At 37.4% G+C, this 21,916-nt stretch overlaps 1 long non-coding RNA gene across 1 annotated transcript in view; it reads left to right on the top strand.

Moving 5' to 3' along the window:
• LOC141398776 (uncharacterized) overlaps positions 1 to 21,404 on the top strand; it is a 176,794-nt gene extending 155,390 nt beyond the window's left edge. Inside the window, exon 3 of the long non-coding RNA XR_012411708.1 lies at positions 20,307 to 21,404. This is a non-coding gene — a long non-coding RNA (uncharacterized lncRNA). The remainder of the gene's footprint in view (positions 1 to 20,306) is intronic.
• Positions 21,405 to 21,916: the final 512 nt, after the last annotated feature.

Here is a 21,916-nt window from a genome sequence, read left to right as displayed (position 1 = left end):
GATTTTACCTCAGGTAGTATGGAGATGGGCCACATCGGTCCACTCCTTCGGGTACCTCCCCCAAAAATGTTCAAAAGTTTTTCTGTAAAATGGTAAGAAGGATAACTCTTGATGGAATGGAGGGGGGGGGGGGGTGCAATCGATTTAACCCAAACTTTGCACATCGTAAGGGATGAGAGATACCAAGGAACGGTCCTGACCGGCTTTAATAATAGCTGCCATGATATAAAGCATGAGTTTGGTTGCGGATTTGTAGTTGGTCGGAGGTTAAAACACCTGGTCTCCAGATTCACACCCGTGAATGAAAGACTTGCTACAGTTCGAATAAAAGCAAAATTTTTCAACATCAGCTTTATTTGCGCTCATGCTTCCACTGAAGACAAGGACGAACAGACCAAAGATATAATTTATGAGCGCTTAGAAGAAGCATATGACCGTTGTCCTGCCCATGACATTAAAATTATTCTAGGCGATTTTAATGTCAAAATTGGAAAGGAAAATATCTTTGGCCCAACAGTCGGAAAATTCAGTCTCCACAATGTAATATCTGACAATGGTATGAGACTGATAGAATTTGCAGATGCAAGAAACATGGTAGTTAGCAGTACCAGATTTAAGCATCTCGATATTCATAAGGTCCCTGGCTGTCGCCAGATCAAAGAACAAGAAATCAAATTGATCACGTTGTGATAGATAGAAGACATGCATCAAGGGTGTTGGATGTACGATCGTTCCGAGGTGCAAACATAGACTCGGACCACTACCTTGTTGCGGCAAAGGTACGTACCAGATTAAACGTAGCAAACAAAGTGCGAACAGACACAACACGGAAGTTTGACATCGCTAAGCTGCAATCACAACAGATAGCCACAGCATATTCCACTCAACTAGCCCAATTGCTTAATCAAGGCACTCCTCATCCCGATAACATATCATTACAATGACAAAACATTGCCCACTCCATGCAAACAGCCGCAAAATCAGTACTTGGATACCAGAGACCTCCACCAAGGAATCCATGGTATGGCCAGGAGTGTCGTGTTGCTACCGAAGAGAAAAATGCGGCATATGGGGCTACTTTAAATCAGTAGCAACGCGTAGCGCACGAGAGAGGTATCGCGAGAAAAGGAGTGAGGAGAAACGTCTTTTCCGCAGGAAAAAGTGAGAAATGGAAAAGCGGGAGTGTGAACAAATCGAGATGTACAGGAGACAGAATGAAGTCCGAAAATTCTACCAAAGAGGGAAACATCAAACTGATGGCTTTGAAATTGGCACATCCTCCTTTAGAGACCAGCAAGGTAATCTGGTAACTGATACAGATAGTGTGCTAAGGATATGGAAAGAGCATTTCGGTATCCAATAGTAGCGAAGTCAGCGAAGATACCACAGATCCAATCCCAGAAGATGGTATTGAATGTATGCCACTCGGCCAAGATGAGGTAAAGATAGCAATAAACCGGCTGAAGAATAATAAGGCAGCAGGAGCCGATGGCTTACCAGCCGAGCTGTTCAGAACCGGAGGCGACACGCTGATAAGCTAGTTAGCACCATCAGGCAGGAAGAACGGTTACCCGACGATTGGAACCTGAGTATCCTGTGTCCCGTCCATAAGACAGGAGATAAGACTGTATGCTCTAACTGTAGGGGCATAAGTCTACTCCCGATTGCCTACAAGATCGTGTTAGGGATATTGTGCGGACGACTAAAGCCTATGGTAAACGAGATAATTGGGCCATACCAATGTGGCTTTAGACCTGGCAAGTCCACGATTGACCAAATATTTACCAAGCCATGTCTGAATTTGGTATCCCCGTAAAGCTCATTCGGCTTTGTAAAATTACTTTAATTGACACAAGATCTTCAGTTAAAATATGAAAGAACCTCTCCGAAGAATTTTGTACCAAATGAGGTTTCAGGCAAGGACACAGCCTCTCGTGTGATCTCTTCAACATACTGCTGGAAAAGGTTATTCGAGAGGTAAACGTCAAAAGAAGTGGCACAATCTACACCAATAGCCACATGTTACTTGCTTATGCTGATGATATAGACATCATGGGACGATCAGTAAAAGAAATAACTGATACCTTTATGAAGGTCGAAGGAGAATCTGCTAAAGTGGGTCTGGCGGTAAACGGTGAGAAGACGGTGGTGTCGACGCGTAATGCGTCCATTGGGCTCGGACCGACTGTGGAAGTTGGTTCCTATAATATTGAGGTAGTAAAAGACTTCGTCTACCTCGGCACCTCCGTAAACACAACAAACGACATCAGTTGTGAAATAAAAAGAAGAATTGTATTGGCCAACAGATGCTACTTTGGTTTAAGTAAGCAGTTTAAAAACAAAGCCACATCTCGTCAAACAAAAATAACGCTCTACAAAACACTGATACTACCCGTGCTGATGTATGGCTCCGAAGCCTGGGTACTTGCGCAAGCAGGTAAGGCAGTGCTTGGTGTGTTTGAGAGAAAAATTCTTCGTAAGATCTACAGACCAATCTGCATTGACGCTAAATATCGACGTCGCATGAACCACGAGCTGTATCTGCTATACAATGACATCAATATATTTAAACGTATAGAGATTGCGTTGGCTAGGGCATATCATTAGGATGAGCGATGATGAACCCGCTAAAAATGCGTATAAATATGAGCCGCTTGGCGGTGCACGCAGAATTGGCAGGCCAAAGAATAGATAGCGCAAACAAGTTGATGAAGAGATGGCAAGGCGCGGTATTCCAGGGAGAGAAGCAATAGACAGAGAGAAATGGAGATCTTTTCTTAGTTCGGCCTATAGAACAAATGTTCTGTAATGGGCCAGCTTAGTAAGTAAGTAAGTATTATTTCCTACAGATATTGATCGCGTTTGAGTGTAGACTATATCGCTCCACTCCTTCGGTTACCTTTTACACAAAATTCGGATGAAGTGAAGTTTAAGAGCTCCTCACGGATAGTTTTGAAATTTTTTTTGATAGGTTGTCCATGTGGCTCTCTTTACGACGGTACATTTTTTTCTTGTGCAAGTCCATACAGAGATAATGGCCTAAAAGTTCCAAGAAACCCTGACGTCACCAACCAAAATGGCAAATCCGCACGATAATTCTCGCAGGGAGTTTCTGATTGGTGCAGACTTTGCACTTCATATTATTGCATCCAGTCATGTATCAGGTTGGAATATAGACTATATCGGTTCACTCCTTTGGGTGCCTCCTACACAAAATTCGGAAAAAGTGAAGTTTAAGAGCTCATCTCGCATCGTTGCAATGGGTTGTTCTAGCGGCCTCATTTACAAGGGTAAATTTTTTTTCGGGAATAAGTCAATACTTCCTGAGATTATGACCTAAAACCTCCAAAACCCAGACGGCACATAATTTAATATTTCGAGTCCTTTATGAGAAAGTTTGGTTACTAAAAATGCTTGGTATATATCAATGATTTGGTATAGCCACACACTACGATACATACAGATTTGACGGCAAACTCGTGATACAAAACCAATATATTTTATATACGACATAATTATTGTGTTATTTTTTGCCTTATTAAGGCGAAGGTCATTTATAGTGAATTTTTTATTTAATTAATTAATTCTCTTTCGAGTTGAGCTTTCATGACCAGTTTTTTTTCAGGTGACTGATACTTTCTTACTTTTTGACAATTTTGTTTTAGCGAAAAAAAGTCACGTTATAGGTACCGTTACTTCAATTATAACGATGCAAACAACAACATTTTCATGTTTTTCTCTTAACTAGCTTGTTTTCTATCATTTTATGACAATTTTTTGGGAAAAATATTGTATTTGGCCACAATATGCTCCGATTTGTTGAATATTTGCTTTTTATCACATACATATTTATTAAACAATTTAGGTAATAAGGTAGAAATCCTCATTAAATTAAACTTCAACTTAATTGATTTTGAAGAGTTTTATGGGAAAGCAATTACCGTGAAAATCAAAGTTTTTTTAAGATTATAAGAAGCAGATTTAAAAATATTTATTATATTTATTTTTATTATATTAAGAAAAAAATCAGATTCACTAACTTACCTTGATTTTGTAATTAAATTTGACAACCTAATTAACCTGGCTTGGTGGCATCGGCCCTGAACAATTAATCTGAATGTAAAATCTCAATTACTAATAACTCCATAAATGAAGTTCTTAATTGATATGAATATTGTTTTCGCATCAAAAACACATACACACATACATATTTAAGGATTTTGTTCTCCCCCACAGAATCATATCAAACTCTCCCCATGCCACTCACCTGTTGTAATGACATTAAGCGTAACAGTACTGTTTTCATGTTTTTGTTGTTATAAAATAAATGTCTGTGTGTGTGTGCAGCATGATATAATATTTAAAAAAGTATTTTAATGGTTGACCTAAAGTATCTCACGGATTTCAACGAAATCAAACAAAAGCTTTACTCTCTAAAGCCAAAAAGCATGCAATGCCTTTATACTTTATAATACAAAATAAACTTTGATCACAAAAAAAAATACACGAAACGGTGGTGAATGAAATAACAAAAGCAGTAGCGGTAGAAAAAAATATAAAGTCCACACAAACATCACAAAGGCAAAATCACCTAAAATATCAAACAATTTAAAATTCAAATTTCTGTTTGGAACATATAAGGCACAGTGGGTCAAAACAAACGAAATATTTTCTAAGAAATTCCAGATAGCTCTTCTATAATAAAGAGTACAACCTGAGTGCATGTATAATAAATTGTTATGGGACATTCTAAATATAAGGATATGGAACAGTTGTAGGAAAAGTTTTCGTAGGAGCGAAACGATATGACCCATCTTCGAACTTAAACTAAGATTGGACAAAATATTACTTACGCCAAATTTTGGACACAATCGGTTGATTCGAAAATTAGTTTGCGCTCCAGCCTGCCAGACAAACGGACGGACATGGCTAAATCGACTACAAATTGTCTGAAACGGATTTCGTCTAAAACAATCATTTCGATGAGGCATATTTTGCCCGTACGAAAGTATATATGTAGAATTATAGCTGAAAGGTATAAAGACACACGGTGCACCTGTACTAACTTCAAATGAAAGATGCTTACACCTGGGAAGTTTTTGGGGATTCTAAAACTACAATTTTCATAGATGAGAGAAAACAAAATAAAAACTCAGGGCACTTTAAATAATTGGCCAATACAATTCTCTTTTTATTTCACAACTGATGTCGTTTGTTGTGTTTACGACGGTGCCGAGGTATAAGAAGTATTTTACTACCTCAAAATTATAGGAACCAACTTCAACAGTTGGTTCGATCTCAATGGATGCATTGCGCGTCGACACCATCAACTTGGTCTTCTCACCGTTTACCGCCAGACTCACTTTAGCAGATTCTCCTTCGACCTTCATAAAGGTATCAGTTCCTTTTTTACTGATCGTCCCATGATGTCCATATCATCAGCATAAGCAAGTAACATGTGACTGTTGGTGTAGATTGTGCAACTTTTTTGACGTTTGCCTCTCGTATAACCTTTTCCAGCAGGATGTTGAAGAGATCACACGAGGGGCTCTCTCCTTGCCTGAAACCTCTTTTGGTACAAAATTCTTCGGAGAGGTTCTTTCCTATTTTAACTGAGGATCTCGTGTCAGTTAAATCATTTTACAAAGCCGAATGAGCTTTGCTGGGATACCAAATTCAGACATGGTTTGGAATACCTTTGAACGTAGCGCGCTGTCGAAGGCTGCTTTATAATCCACAAAAAGGTGGTAGGTGTCGATCTACATGTCTTGGGTCTTCTTCAGGATTTGCCGTAGGGGAAATAACTGGTCAATGGTGGACTTGCCAGGGCTAAAGCCGCATTGGTATGGTCCAATTATTTCGTTGATGCATACACCTTATCAGCGTGTCGCATCCGGTTTTAAACAGCTCGGCTGTTAGGCCATCAGCTCCTGCTGCTTTATTACTCTTCACCAGGTTTATTGCTGTCGTTATCTCATCTTGGCCGGGTGGTTTACATTCAATAACATCTTCTGGGATTGGATCTGTGGTATATTCATCGACTTCGCTACTGTTGGATACCAACAGTTTGGAAGAATGCTCTTTCCATATCCTTAGCACACTATCTGTATCAGTTACCAGATTACCTTGCTGGTCTCTACAGGAGGATGTGCCAATTCCAAAGCCATCAGTTTGATGTTTCACTCTTTGGTAGAATTTTCGGACTTCATTCTGTCTCCTGTACATCACGATTTGGTCACACTCCCGCTTTTCCATCTCTCTCTTTTTCCTGCGGAAAAGACGTTTCTCCTCTTTCCTTTTCTCCCGATACCTCTGTCGTGCGCTACTCGTTGCTACTGATTGTAGAGTAGCCCTATATGCCGCATTTTTCTCTTCGGTAGCAGCACGACACTCCTGGTCATACCATGAATTGAGGTTGGTGGAGGTCACTGGTATACAAGTATTGATTTTGCGGCTGTTTGTATGGAGTGGGCAATGTTTTGCCATTGTCCTGATTTGTTATCGGGACTTGGAGTGCTTTGATTAAGCATGTGGGCCAGTTGAGTGGAACATGCTGTGTTCACAACCTTTAAAATACCGATAATCGGGAGGTTCCGTTGCATGTGGGCTATATAATGGAGTGGACCTATACCGAAAAATTTCTGGGATAATGTTTTTTACACCCAACAAAGACTACCAAATTTCAGTTATTTCGGTGTGGTAATAAAACCTTCAAACTAGGGAAGATCGGGTGGTACAGTTCTATGGGGGCTATATGAAGGCTTGGACTTATACCGACAAATTTCATATGGAACGTTTAATACTTCAAATGAGGACCAACTTCCAAATTTCAGCCATTTCGGTGGAATATTGAGACCACAACCTTCCAAATACCGAAAATAATGAGGTACCTCTCTATGGGGGCTATACTAAGGCGTGGACCTATACCAACAAATTTCTGGGAGAATGTTTTATACACCCAACGAAGACTTAGTACCAAATTTCAGCCATTATACTGACAAATTTCGTATGGAACGTTTAATACCCCAAAATGAAGACCAAATACTAAATTTCAGCCATTTTGGTGGATTATTATGGCCACAACCTTCAAAATACCGAAAATCGGGAGGTACCGTTCTATGGGGGATATATGGAAGCGTGGACCTATACCGACAAATTTCTGTAGGAAAGTTGCATACCCCCAACGAAGACTAAGTACCAAATATATGCCATTTCGGTGTGATAATGTGGCTTAAACCTTAAAAATACCGTAAATGGTTGTTTCCGTTCTATGGGCGCTATATCAAAGCATGAATCGATATAGCCCATTTGCAATAGCAAACATCCTAGGAGTAATAGAAACTTCTACACCAAATTACAAAGCTCTATCTTAAAAATTGCGAGCTGTATCTTGATTTCAGCAGACGGACGGAAAGACGGACATGGTTATATCGACTTAGAATTTTATTCCGATCAAGAATATATATACTTTATAGAGTCTCCGATGAATATTTCGATGAGTTACAAACGGAATGACAATTTTAAATACACCCTCCATATTATGGCGGAGGGTAGAAAAAAGATCTATAAAGCCCAGTTGGGAAATAATATAAATAACTTTCAGATAGAGAGGTGCAATATAATGAACTAAGTGAACTGTGTTCCAGCAAGTCGCATGTTGCCTCGGTGTTCCGAAGAATCATTGTAAAGAAATGCTTGTCAATGTCATTTTCCGGACTCCACATAATATTGTTAAAATAATCCCATTGTGCGGTTTTGCTGCTGTTGTCTCTTCCGCTCCAGTGTACACTTGTGGCATGCTGTGCATATATTCACATAATTTTATGTACATAACATTTAGGAAACAATACCCATCCTTTCAATGGGTCGCTGAAATTTTCTGGCCTTAGCTGGTCGTGTGGTATATTAAACACAATTTTAACTGTCCATTACCTCCTCCCACCGCAACAAAAAGTATGAACCACACACCTACCTTACTTAACTTCGAAAATTATGCAACAAATAATGTATTTTTTTTTCTGTATTGTTTGTTTTTTGGCCATAAAATATCATGGCAATGTTGTGCCAAACCATAGCATGGAAAACAAACCATAACAAAAACTTGTTTTTTGTTTACAAAAAAAAAAAAAAGACAATGCAAAGCGAAGAGGGTGTTTGTCTGGACATAAAATTTTTTATAGATTATATTCAACATTATTTTTATGTTGTATAAAAATGAAAGAGATGAACCAACCGACTAATAAAGCCCCATGATAAAAGTGATAAAAAAACTCGGGAAAAACTTTTCTAAAAAAAGATGGATAATTCCCCCCTGGACAATGGACGACTTCAAAGCAGCAATAAATGTACCATTGTTCTGTGGATAATTTATTACCCGGCAGTAGTAGATGTATTCAATGGCTGGAAGTTTATTAGATTTTTAGTAAATTATTGTACAATATTCCACTTTGTGGGGAGTCGTTTAATGAATTTTAATGAAAGTTTTGGCTTTAATAAAAATATGTTTGTCATTTAAATATTGGGGACAAAACGGAACAATCAAAAGGATAATAAAGGTGGATTTTTATATTTTTACTAACGAACTTGGTGACCTTGTTTGATGATTTTTAAGGGAGAAATTAAAAAAGGAGCCAATTTTGTACTTTCTTCAATTCAAATGAACATGTTTTTTAAATTATCGAGATGTACAGGAGACAGAATGAAGTCCGAAAATTCTACCGAAGAGTGAAACATCTAACTGATGGGTTTGGAACTGGCACATCCTCCTGTAGAGACCAGCAAGGTAATTTGGTAACTGACACAGATAGTGTGCTAAGGATATGGAAAGAGCATTTTTCCAAACTGTTGGTATCCAATAGTAGCGAAGTCGACGAAGATACCACAGATCCAATCCCAGAAGATGGTATTGAATGTATACCAACCGGCCAAGATGAGGTAAAGACAGCAATAAACCGGCTGAAGAATAATAACACGGTGCTCTTGAATCAAATTTAAATGAAAGATGCTTACACCTGGGAAGTTTTTGCGGATTCTGAAACTACAATGTTCATAGATGAGAAAAATCAAAAAGCAAAAAAATCGCCGGAGAGCTTTTTAAATAAATCGCGATTCAAGTTGACATTTTTAGGGGTTGTTTAGGTTTTTACGATTTTGCTTAGAAACCGCAAGTCCTATCTGCTATTGCGATTCACGTTATTTTCGTAGGTTTTACCATTTTTGAGATATTGAAGTTCAAATTGGGACTATGCACTGACTGTATCGCCCCCTTATAAAACAATGTAATGAAGGGGGCGCCTTAACTAAGTTTTAATGAAAACCGCTTACACAGGGGAAGTTTTTGTGAATTCTGAAACAGCAATGTTCATAGATGAGAAAAATCCAAAAACAAGAAAAAATCGCTGTAGGGATTTTTAAATAAATCGCGGTCAAAATTCACTTTTTTTGGTGTTTTTTAGGTTTTCACGATTTTGCTTGGAAACCGCAAGTCCAATCGAAATGGAGCTAAGGAAAATTTTGTAGCTGTGAAAATTCTCTACAGGATTGACGATTTGCTCTCAGGCTGTACCATTTTTGAGATAAAGAAGCTCAGTTTACATTTTTAGGTTTTGTTTGTTAGGGTTTCGTGATTTTGCTTGAATACGGCAAGTCTTATCGCCATGGGTCCTGAGAAAATCTTATAGCTGTGAAAATTCTCTGCAAGACTGGCTTATGTAATTTTTCCTAGGTTGTACCATTTTTTTAGATATACAAGTTGAAGTTGGGAAATTGCAGTCATGACATTGTTTTATAAGGAGACGATGCAGAATTGAATTGAATTTGTATTGTCCCAATTTCAACTTCTATATCTCAAAAGTTGTAAAACCTACGAAAATATCATTAACGTCAATCTTGTAGAGAATTTTGACAGCTACAACATTTTCTTTATTCCGATTTTGATGGGACTTGCGGTTTCCAAGCAAAATCGCAACAACCTAAACAACCCCTAAAAATGTCAACTTGAATCGCGATTTATTTAAAAAGCGCTCCGGCGATTTTTTTGTTTTTTCTCATCTACGAACATTGTAGTTTCAGCATCCATTTAAATTTGATTCAAGAGCACCGTGATAAGGCAGCAAGAGCTGATGGCCTACCAGCCGAGCTGTTTAAAACCGGAGGCAACACGCTGACAAGGTGTATGCATCAGCTAGTTAGCTCCATCTGGCAGGAAGAACGCGTACCCGACGATTGGAACCTGAGCATCCTATATGCCCTCCATAAGAAAGGAGATAAGACTTTATGCTCCAACTATAGGGGCATAAGTCTTCTCCCTATCGCATACAATATAGTGTCAGGGATATTGTGCGAACGACTAAAGCCCATGGTCAACGAAATAATTGGACCATACCAATTCGTAACTTTAACAGTACCAAAGCACGACATTGCTGTAGACCTGGCAAGTACAACATTTACCAGATATTTACCCTGCAGCAAATCCTGGAGAAGACCCAAGAGATGCAGATCGGTACCTACCACCTTTTTGTCGGTTATAAAGCAGCCTTCGACATCCCGCTTCGTTCAAAGGTATTCCAAGACATGTCTGAATTTGGTATCCCCGCAAAGCTCATTCGGCTTTGTAAAATTACTCTAACTGACATAAGATATTCAGTTAAAATAGGAAAGAACCTCTCCGAAGAGTTTTGTACCAAAAGAGGTTTCAGGCAAGGATACAGCATTTCGCGCGATCTTTTAAACCTTCTGCTAGAAAAGGTTATACAGGAACCAAACGTCAAAAGAAGTGGCACAATCTAAACCAATAGCCACATGTTACTTGCTTATGCTGATGATATAGATATCATGGGACTATCAGTAAAAGAAGTAACCGATACCTTTAGGATAATCTGCTAAAGTCGGTCTGGCGGTAAACGGCGAGAAGACCAAGTTGATGGTATCGACGCGCAATGCGTCCATTGAGCTCGGACCAACTGTTGAAGTTGGTTCCTATAATTTTGAGGTAGTAAAAGAATTCGTATACTTTGGCACCGCCGTAAACACAACAAACGACATCAGTTGTGAAATAAAAAGAAGAATTGTATTGGCCAACAGATGCTACTTTGGCTTAAGTAAGCACTTCAAAAACAAAGCCACAACTCTTTAAACCAAAATAACGCTTTACAAAACACTGATACTACCCGTGCTGATGTATGGCTCCGAAGCCTGGGTACTTGCGCAAGCAGATAAGGCAGTGCTTGGTGTGTTTAAGAGAAAAATTCTTCGAAAGATCTACGGACCAATCTTCGTTGACGGTGAATATCGACGTCGAATGAACCACGAGCTGTATCTGCTATACAACGACATCAATATAGTTAAACGTATTGAGATGCAACGATTGCGTTGGCTAGGCCATATCATAAGAATGAGCGATGATGAACCCGCTAAAAAGGCTTATAAATATGAGCCGCTTGGCGGTGCATGCAGAATTGGCAGGCCAAACAATAGATGGCGCAAACAAGTGGATGAAGAGATGACAATGCGCGGTATTCCAGAAAGAGAAGCAATAGACAGAGTGATATGGAGATCTTTTCTTAGTTCGGCCTATAGAACGAATCTTCTGTAATGGGCCAGCTAAGTAAGTAAGTAATAAGCCCACAAAAATATATGATGATCGGTTCATTCGTTTTCGTGCTAAAGCCAACACCGCAAAGCGCTTTGTTAAAGTATTGGGTAACCCCTGAGTGAGGTGGTCACTGAAAAAGAGAAATAACATCTTCGTCTGCAAGCCTCTGCAACTGGAACCTTTATACGTTTGAAGTACTCACCTTTCACAGCTCAAATAACAAATAATATCGATATACACTTTTACAAAATTGTTCCCACTCCACTAGTTTTAAAATTTGGTTCACCAAATCGATGTACTAAGTACCACAGACTTGGGTAGCTGTAAACACCATATGACGCTATTTATTTCCAAACTAAATTAAATCCATGTTTATTACATCCAAAGCAGCTTTCAAAGATTTATTTTAGAACGATAAATTACTTTAAATATTAAAATTTTGGAGCGTAATACAAGTTATTAATTTTAGTAAAATAAGGACAAAAATACATGTTTCCAACAACTATCGGATTTCAACGTCTAATGGACAAAACTACTTGACAAATCAATACCATAATTCAAATTCCTTGAAATTGAAATGTTTACTATAAATTGCCATCAATAAATTTGTATTCCGAAGTACTTGATTTTGACCATTTTTGGCCACGGAGTGTTGCTGTACGACACTGTGTGAGCTGTTCGGGGTCTTGAAATACCTCGAAATATTGATCTCTTTTATTGATCGAATCGGATAAAGTCACCAAAAGCTATTCCTAAATGCGTTTAGTATTTTTTCTTTTTAATACAAATTTTTAATTTTTAAAGAACTATGTATATAAGTAGCCAAAATGGTCCACCTGTCCATTACGAAATAATGAAAATAATACATAACGTGTCGCAGTCATACATACATATATTTCCACAACATCCCCAAAGGAACAAGGGGGACTTCACAATCAAATAAATAAATTCCCCGGAAAACTAGTGCTCAGGGGAAGTGTTTTATGGTACCACATGGTCCGACTGTATCCATCTTTTACTTGTTTTATTTATTTCTACAAACAAATAATTTATTTCTACAAACAATAATTTCCAATGAAATTTCAGCATATCCAACATTTTGTAAAATATTTCTAATTTTTTTTACTGTTTGTCTCCTTTGAGACAACTTTGTTTTATACCCTTTGGGGATTTGTTACAACTTGGCCAGACAAAAGTTGTAAATATGTTGTTGGTCATTGACATAGACATCTTAAAAGTCCCTCTCGTTGAGATTTTATTGTATACAAACATATGCCCTTAGGAATAGAACAAAAAAACTTTAGTTCTCAATTATTAAAGGTCAAAAGAAATTATAATTTTATTACAATACGAAGTAGGGAATGGGAAGGATTTTTTATAGAAGATTATCTGTGAGAGGCTAAAAGAAACAATGGTGAATAAAACATAACCTTAGTATGAGAGTTGTTAATATAGCTGAAAATAAACTTTGAAGATATAAGTTGGTTATGCAGATAACGTTTTGAATGTCCATGAAATATACAAAAATTAGCAATCTTATTTTAGAATGAAAGATTGGTATGCTTTGCATAAGCTTCTTGTTAAATTAAAAATTTTACTTGGAAATATTTTTTTGACATTTTCTCAAAGGAACAAACAAAAATCTACCAAAACACCCCTCTTCTTGTTTCATTATTTATTTTTTTTAGGGAAATTGTTATTTACCTTATAACCTAAGCACTCGCCTAAAGTTGCTGTTTTTCGTAATAGATTTTTTCCGCTCAGTGAAAGTGTGTTTTCTTTCCTTGGCCACAATAATAAAAGCTTTTCAAGTGTGAAGGTCGGTCTAGTGGAAAAAGAAAAGTTTTCAAGGTTCTATGATTGTTTTTTCATTAGCTGTAAATAATTTTCTATTTTTGTGCGACGACAACGACGACGTTGCTCAACTCTCCACACAAACAACCCCACAAAAAGAAATCTTCAACATTTATGAAGTCATTCTCGGATTTTGCTAATGAATTTCTTTTGTAGTGTTAGAATTCGTTTAGTTTTCATTGTGTTTCTTACTTGTTTCTTGCTTTTCTGCTTCATTTTCATTGAAAACATTTTGTGAACCATGAAAATGTTTTGCTTTCTTCACAACAATTTAGTTTCAAATCATTTTCTTTCTCCATTTTTTTGTTGCTTATTATTTCTAAGAAGATTTTTTTCGAAAAACTTACTATTTTTTGTAGCTTAGTATATCTGTATGTTGTTGTTGTGGTGTGTGTGCGTGATTGTGTAGTTTGTATATTCTTAAATAAAAACGACGAACCATAACTTAAACCTTCTTTCTATGTGACATCAATTTGTGAGTTCAGACTTTAGTTGGGGAACCCTTGGCCTCATTTCACTGTTCAAAAAAAAAGAAAAAAATTCCATGACAACATCAATGTTGTTATGTTGGTTGTCTGGTTGCTGTTGTTGTTGTTGAGTGTGTAAATCTGAACTTTATAACAGTTCCCTTGTTACTTATTTTTTTCTCTCCCTCTCTCTAAAATTTATTGGTAACATCATCACCACCATCATCGACATCATAAGAAGTCGACGAAAAAAAATGAAAACCAACGCAACGACAAAGTACTTGAAAAGTATTTAAACTTTAGAATTTTAAAAACACATGATGAAGAAAAAATCATGCTATCCCGGGAAAACTTCAGGGCCACCTACCAAACTTTGGATATTGACAAAGTTTATCATCATGTGGGTGTATGTTTTATATTTATTTGACAAAATTTATGAAAAACAGAAGTTCTTGTTGTCTTGTCAGAAATTGGATTTTTTGAATGACAATTTTCAATATGTATTAATGTTTAAAAGGATATTTATATTTTTCATAATGTTAGGATTTTTGGAAATGAATAAGTCATTATCAATATCTTATAATAAAAGAAGCAAATACATTTTATAATGTGATGTTATAGGATTAACAAAATAAAAAGAAGCAAAAAATTCTCAGTCGACTTTGCCGACAGGGATATACCCTCCGCCTCTGCGGATTGAAATACATTTTTCCCAAAAAAAAAAAAAAAAACTTATGTATTTAGGGGGGTTTTTAAAAATGTTGGGTGTATGAACCGATAAATGTATGGACAGGATTAAAACTCCAAAGGATCCTCGAACAGACCCTTAACCGCACAAAAATGTTGAACATTTGTGTGGGTGGTACCACAAGGATTGGACGGATAGGTCCCATTTTTGAACATAAACTAAGTTTCGACAATATTTAGAGATCCAAAGTTTGGACCAAATCGGTTGCTATATCTATGAGAAATCGCGCGTACCATTTTAGCGAATATTTTCCAACTTTTGTGGGGGAGGTACCGGAAGGAGTGAACCTATAAGCACCACCTTCGAATTTCATCTAATATTCGAAGAAATATTATAATATCCAAAGTTTGGACGAAGGCAGTATTCGGTTCAAGCTCTCCAGCCACTACATATGGTGACATAGGGGTTTTACAACTTTCGGTCTGTTTTCTCAAGAAGTATGGACTTGCCCATGAAAAAGTATTTACTGTCGTAATTAAGGCCAGGAATGCAAGTTGCTTCAACAAAAACTAAATTGATTTGAGAGCAGGTCTTAAGGTGAATTTATCCAAAATTTTGTGTGGGAGGTACCCGAAAGAGAGAACAAATATAGTCCATATTCGAACCTGATCCATATCTGGTAGATAAATTAGGATCCAAATCAGTCACTCCCATCAAGAGTTATCATGCGCACATTTTTTCCAAAATGTTTGCCCTTTTGTGGGATAGGTACCGGAAGGAGTGGATCGATATAACCCATCTTCGAACTTAAACTAAGTTTGGACATGATACTACGAAAGCCAAATTTTGGACCGAATCGGTTGATCCGTTCATAGTTACCGTGCGCTCCAGCCAGCCAGACCGACAGACAGACAGACGGAAATGGTTAAATCAGCTCCAAATTGTCTGAAACATATTTCGCCCAAACATACTTGGGGTCTAAAACCATTATTTCGATGAGGCACATTTTGCCTGTATGAAAATGTATATACCCTCGTTAGCATAAATGCTGAGGGTATAATATGCTAAATTCAATGAATGTCAGAAATCGTGTGTACCTCTTATATAAAGGGCATGGAAAAACCGTCGTTGCCCACAATTTCTGTAGGAATGTTATATTTCCATATCGAAGACTAACTACCTGTTAAATCGGTTAGATAATGTGACTAAAACCTTCAAAATACCTAAAATCCGGATGTACCGTCCTATGAGGACTATATAAGAAAGTGGACCTTTACCACAAATTTCAGGTGGAAAATTTTGTACCACCAACGAAGACTATTACACACTAAAATTCACCTATTTCGGTAGATAATGGCGGTGCAACCTCCAATATATCGAAAATGAGGCGGCCAAAACTGTGAAAATACCGAAGATTAGGCGATACCGGTATATGTGGGATATATCGGTTAGATGCTTGATGCTAGATGTTATCATAGGGCCTGAACAATCCTTCTATATCGAACTCAGTTGTGCGATGCTTGACTGACGTCGTTCCATGAATAGTTTGCAGCTTGTAGTTCTGCGTCAGTCGACCGGCCTCCGCCCTGGGATTCTACGAAGCACTTGACGAGCAATGTTTTCGGCAGGTCTTTGTTGCGCGCCATTTGCATTGACAGACCTCAACCGGAGCTGTAATTTGATTGGTGATGTTCAATAGTTCCGCATTCCCCCTAAAGTTGACGACCCCCGCAAATGTTTTAAGGGCCATATGCCGAATATGCACCTGAAATGTTCGCACTCTTTATGTACTTGAAAAGTACAAGGCCATTACTGCAATACAGGAAATACGATGGAACGGGAAAGGCGTCACAACAACACCTAAAGGTGACGCACTGTATTATAGCTGCCATGACATAAAGCATGAGTTTGGTTGCGGATTTGTAGTTGGTCGGAGGTTAAAACACATACAATTCGAATAAAAGCAAAATTCTTCAATATCAGCTTTATTTGCGCTCATGCTCCCACTGAAGACAAGGACGAACTGACCAAAGATATATTTTATGAGCGCTTAGAAGAAACATATGACCGTTGTCCCGCTCATTACATTTAAATTATTCTAGGTGATTTTAATGCCAAAAAAGTGAAAGGAAAATATCTTTGGCCCAACAGTCGGAAAATTTAGTCTCCACAATGAAACATCTGACAATGGCATGAGGCTGATAGACTTCGTAGCGGCAAAACACATGGTAGTTAACAGCACCAGATTTAAACATCTCGACATCCAGAAGGGCACCTGGCTGTCTCCAGAGCAGAAAACAAGAAATCAAATTGATCACGTTGTGATAGATGGAAGACACCCATCGAGCGTGTTGGATGTAAGATCGTTCCGAGAAGCAAACATAGACTCGGACCACTACCTTGTTGCAGCAAAGGTACGCACCCGGTTAAACGTAGCAAACAAAGTACGAACAGACACAACACGAAAGTTAGACATCGGTAAGCTGCAATCACAACAGATAGCCACAGCGTATTCCACTCAACTAGCCCAATTGCTTAACGCGAGCACTTCTTGTCCCGATAACATAACAGCACAATGGCAACATATTGCCCACTCCATGCAAACAGCCGCAAAATCCATACTTGGATTCCAGAGACCTCCACAAAGGAATTCATGGTATGACCAGGAGTGTCGTGCAGCTACCGAAGAGAAAAATGCGGCATATAGAGCTACTTTACAATCAGTAGCAACGCGTAGAGCACGAGAGAGATATCGGGAGAAAAGGAGAGAAGAGAAACGTCTTTTCCGCAAGAAAAAGAGAGAAATTGTAAAGCGGGAGTGTGAAAAAATCGAGATGTACAGGAGCCAGAATGAAGTCCGAAAATTCTACCAAAGAGTGAAACATCAAACAGATGGCTTTGGTACAGGCACATCCTCCTGTAGAGACCAGCAAGGTAATCTGGTAACATATACAGACAGCGTGCTCAGGATATGGAAGGAACATTTCTCCAATCTGCTGGTATCCAATAGTAGCGAAGACGATGATACCACAGATCCAATCCCAGAAGATGCTATAGAATGTATACCACCCGGCTAAGATGAGGTAAAGACAGCAATAAACCGGCTGAAGAATAATAAGGCAGCAGAAGCCGATGGCTTACCAGCCGAGCTGTTCAAAACCGGAGGCGACACGCTGATAAGGTGTATTCATCAGCTAGTTAGCACCATCTGGCAGGAAGAAGGAGTACCCGACGATTGGAAACTGAGTATCCTGTGCCCGTCCATAAGAAAGGAGATAAGACTGTATGCTCTAACTATAGGGACATACGACTACACCCGCCTACAAGATCGTGTCAGGGATATTGTGCGAACGACTAAAGCCTATGGTCAACGAGATAATTGAGCCATACCAATGCGGCTTTAGACCTGGCAAATCCACCATTGACCAGATCTTTACCCTGCGGCAAATCCTGGAGAAGACCCAAGAGATGCAGATCGACACCTACCACCTTTTTGTCGATTATAAAGCAGCCTTCGACGGCCCACTACGTTCAAATGTATTCCAGGCCACGTCTGAATTTGGTATCCCCGCAAAGTTCATTCGGCTTTGTAAAATGATTTTTACTGACACAAGATCCTCAGTTAAAATAGGAATGAACCTCTCCGAAGAAATTTGTACCAAAAGAGGTTTCTGGCAAGGAGAGAGCCTCTCGTGTGATCTCTTCAACTTCCTGCTGGAAAAGGTTATTAGAGAGGCCAACGTCAAAACAAGTGGCACAATCTACACCAATAGCCACATGTTACTTGCTTATGCTGATGATATAGACATAATGGGACGACCAGTAAAAGAAGTAACAGTTATCTTTATGAAGGTCGAAAGAGAATCTGCTAAAGTCTGGTGGTAAACGGCGGGAAGACTCAGTTGATAGTGTCGACGCGCAATGCGTCCATAGAGATCGGGCCAACTGTTGACGTTGGTTCCTATAATTTTGAGGTGGTAAAAGACTTCGTCTACCTCGGCACCGCCGTAAACACAACTAACGACATCAGTTGTGAAATAAAACGAAAAATTTGTATTGGTTAGTAGATGCTACTTTGGCTTAAGTCAGCAGTATAAAAACAAAGCCACATCTCGTCAAACAAAAATAACGCTGTACAAAACACTGATACTACCCGTGCTGATGAATGGTTCCGAAGCGTGGGTACTTGCGCAAGCAGATAAGGCAGTGCTTGGTGTGTTTGAGAGAAAAATTCTTCGAAGGATCTACGAACCAATCTGCGTTGATGGTGAATATCGACGTCGCATGAACCACAAGCTGTATCTGCTATACAATGACATGAATATAATTAAACGTATTGAGATACAACGATTGCGTTGGCTAGGCCATATCATAAGAATGAGTGACGATGATCCCGCTAAAAAGGCGTATAAATTCGAGCCACATGGCGGTGCACGCAGAATTGGCAGACCAACGAAAAGATGGCGCAAACAAGTGGATGAAGAAATGACAAGGCGCGGTATTCCAAAAAGCGAAGCACGAAACAGAGAGAATTGGAGATCTTTTCTTAGTTCGGCCATAGAACAAATGTTCTGTAATGAGCCAGCTAAGTAAGTAAGCTACCTTTTTGGTTGAAGGACAGGCAATTTGACGTTCGAGGCTCCCAGTGATCACAAAATTAATCCCCCAAATATTTGCCACATATTTCCATGGTGTGGTATTGTCCCATATAACAGCACCTATCGATTTTAATTTGTCATTTGAGGTTCTCCGAAGTCACAAAACTGCTATACCAATAATTGTGAACATAGGTCCATGTTTTGGTATTGCCCCTATATAGCGATACCTTTATATTATAGGTATTTCGAGAATTTTAAATTATTTTTGTTCGAACTACATGTTATTTGACATTTAAGGTTCCCAGTGTTGACAAATCTTTTTTTGGTATAGCCCCCATATAACGGTACCTCCTAATTTTGGGTATTTTGAGAATTTTAACAACCTTTTGACCGAGCTACCTGTTATTCGACAGTGGTCACACAAAAATCTCCACCAAACTTGTCATCGTTGGTGCACGCTTATAGTTAGCGCCCCCCATATCAATATATGTAGTTGGCGACCGATTGATGAAATTTTTTGATACATTTCTTACTTTATTTAGGCATTTGGGATTCCGTAGTCACAAAATATCTCCAGAATTTTGTGGTGGATGGTATAAAAATTTCGGCCCGGCCCATTATTTTATTTTATTTTATTTTATTTTATTTTATTTTATTTTATTTTATTTTATTTTATTTTATTTTATTTTATTTTATTTTATTTTATTTTATTTTATTTTATTTTATTTTATTTTATTTTATTTTATTTTATTTTATTTTATTTTATTTTATTTTATTTTATTTTATTTTATTTTATTTTATTTTATTTTATTTTATTTTATTTTATTTTATTTTATTTTATTTTATTTTATTTTATTTTATTTTATTTTATTTTATTTTATTTTATTTTATTTTATTTTATTTTATTTTTTATAATCACCTTTTTGCCATGTGCCGTATGACTAATATAATTTTCCCACATTAAATCAATTATACGCTGCAGTGGTCGGTCTTAATACAACTAACACTTGTAGTTCTTTATGTACCAATTTTATTGAATTTTCCAAATAAGATATCAATTTTCTAACACATATCTTCATTTTTCTTTCTTTCTTTCCTTCTTCTAGGTATGGAACGAAGTATCATCTGTGAAAAGTGAATGAGATTGTTTTCATTTTTACTGACGCTCAGCAATTTCTAAAGTAATCAACTAAACAAACCCCAGGTAACATAAACTAGTTTTATTTGCTAAACGTGTTTAACACACTTTGGGGGTAATAATTGTCTTTCTCTCTGAAACAACGTTAACAGTTCTTTTCAAGGAAACGTTGGGTGTTGGGTATGTCAAAGCTTTCCTTAGTTTGGTAAATGCTGGTTGTTATGCTGGAACGAAGAGGAGAATTTGTTACAGTATGCTAGTATTCCACTATGTATTTGTCAATAAAAATGTTTAGTCTAGTAACGAACGTAGTAGAGAAAAACCATTTTTGTGAAGGTTGGTTGTAATAAAATACGTTGATGATAGAGTTTGGTTATTATTGAATTCTGACATAAATTGAATTTTGTGGATGGTTAATTTTGTTCCTTCCTCTCTCTCTCCCTTTCTCATTTTTATTATTATTAAATTATAAGGGAGTAAATGATGTACACATTGTGAACACTAAAGTTAGAGGTTATTGGGTCAAATATTTTATGATCCCTACGCCAGTTCTCAAAAGTAGCAAAATTCTCCTTGAGAAAATTAAGAAAAAAATCTTGGCATTCTCAGGCAAGTTATAAGTTGTTTAAAATTAATATTTGGCATGTCTTTTTTACATGATTTTCCTCAGGCTCGGAAAAATTGAAATTAATTCCAATCATCATCTTTGCTTTAAAATTCACATTTGATTAATTTTATGCTGTCAGCAAAATAAAATAAATACGACAGCATTTCCAACCAACCGCATTCACTTAACACATTAAGAACAGAAACAGATAAGAATTTTTTTCTCTGGCTCTGATTGCTTAAATTTTGCTTTTGGCTTAAAAACAAATAAACTTTTAATCTTAACAGTTAAATAAGAGAAAAAGAGAAATTGAAACTGAGACTATATCACAGAACGAAAAAAAAAACAATCAAATTTATTGCCTTCTAAATCTTTTGGCTGCCCTAAAGAAAATAAGGCCTAAAACCACTTTTATGGGCCTGCAGCATAAATAAATCAGAAAAAGAACAGAAGCAGAAGCAGCAACAAAATAAAAACAAAAACTAAGTTAAAAAAGTTTCCCAAGAAGTCCCTACAAAATGTCTAAGAAAACAAACGCAGTCATTCATTATCATGAGGGGTTCAAAAACATAAGAAAATAACAAAAAAGCTAAAGTAAAAGGCAACAAACTGATGGTCTGAACACAAGAAACATAACAGAAAAACCCAACAACCAAAAGTAAAAAAAACTACTTCTGTATTTTGTTGCTGGCTACTATCTTCAAACCATAATATTTAGCCAAAACTTACACAAATTGTTGGTAACAGCCAACAACATTTGGCTTATACAAATTGGGACAAAGATAGTTACAGAAGGCAAGAGAACAACACAAAAAAACGCAGTCATCCTAGGCCAACAACTGTTAAGAAAACTCAAACACACACTCACACTTGTCCCGAAAACTCATTTCAAGAGTTCTCAAAAAAAAGGTTTTTGATTAATTAATCACACCAGTTTGAAAAAAGAGAAATAGGACGTCACAAGATTTTAG

The sequence above is a fragment of the Musca autumnalis genome, unplaced genomic scaffold (genome assembly GCF_047663935.1).
Source record: "Musca autumnalis isolate F117 unplaced genomic scaffold, ASM4766393v1 scaffold_3, whole genome shotgun sequence".
Classification (NCBI taxonomy): Eukaryota; Metazoa; Arthropoda; class Insecta; order Diptera; family Muscidae; genus Musca; species Musca autumnalis.
The sequence above is the reverse complement of the archived record's forward strand: the minus strand, read 5'-3'. Positions and strand labels throughout refer to the sequence as shown.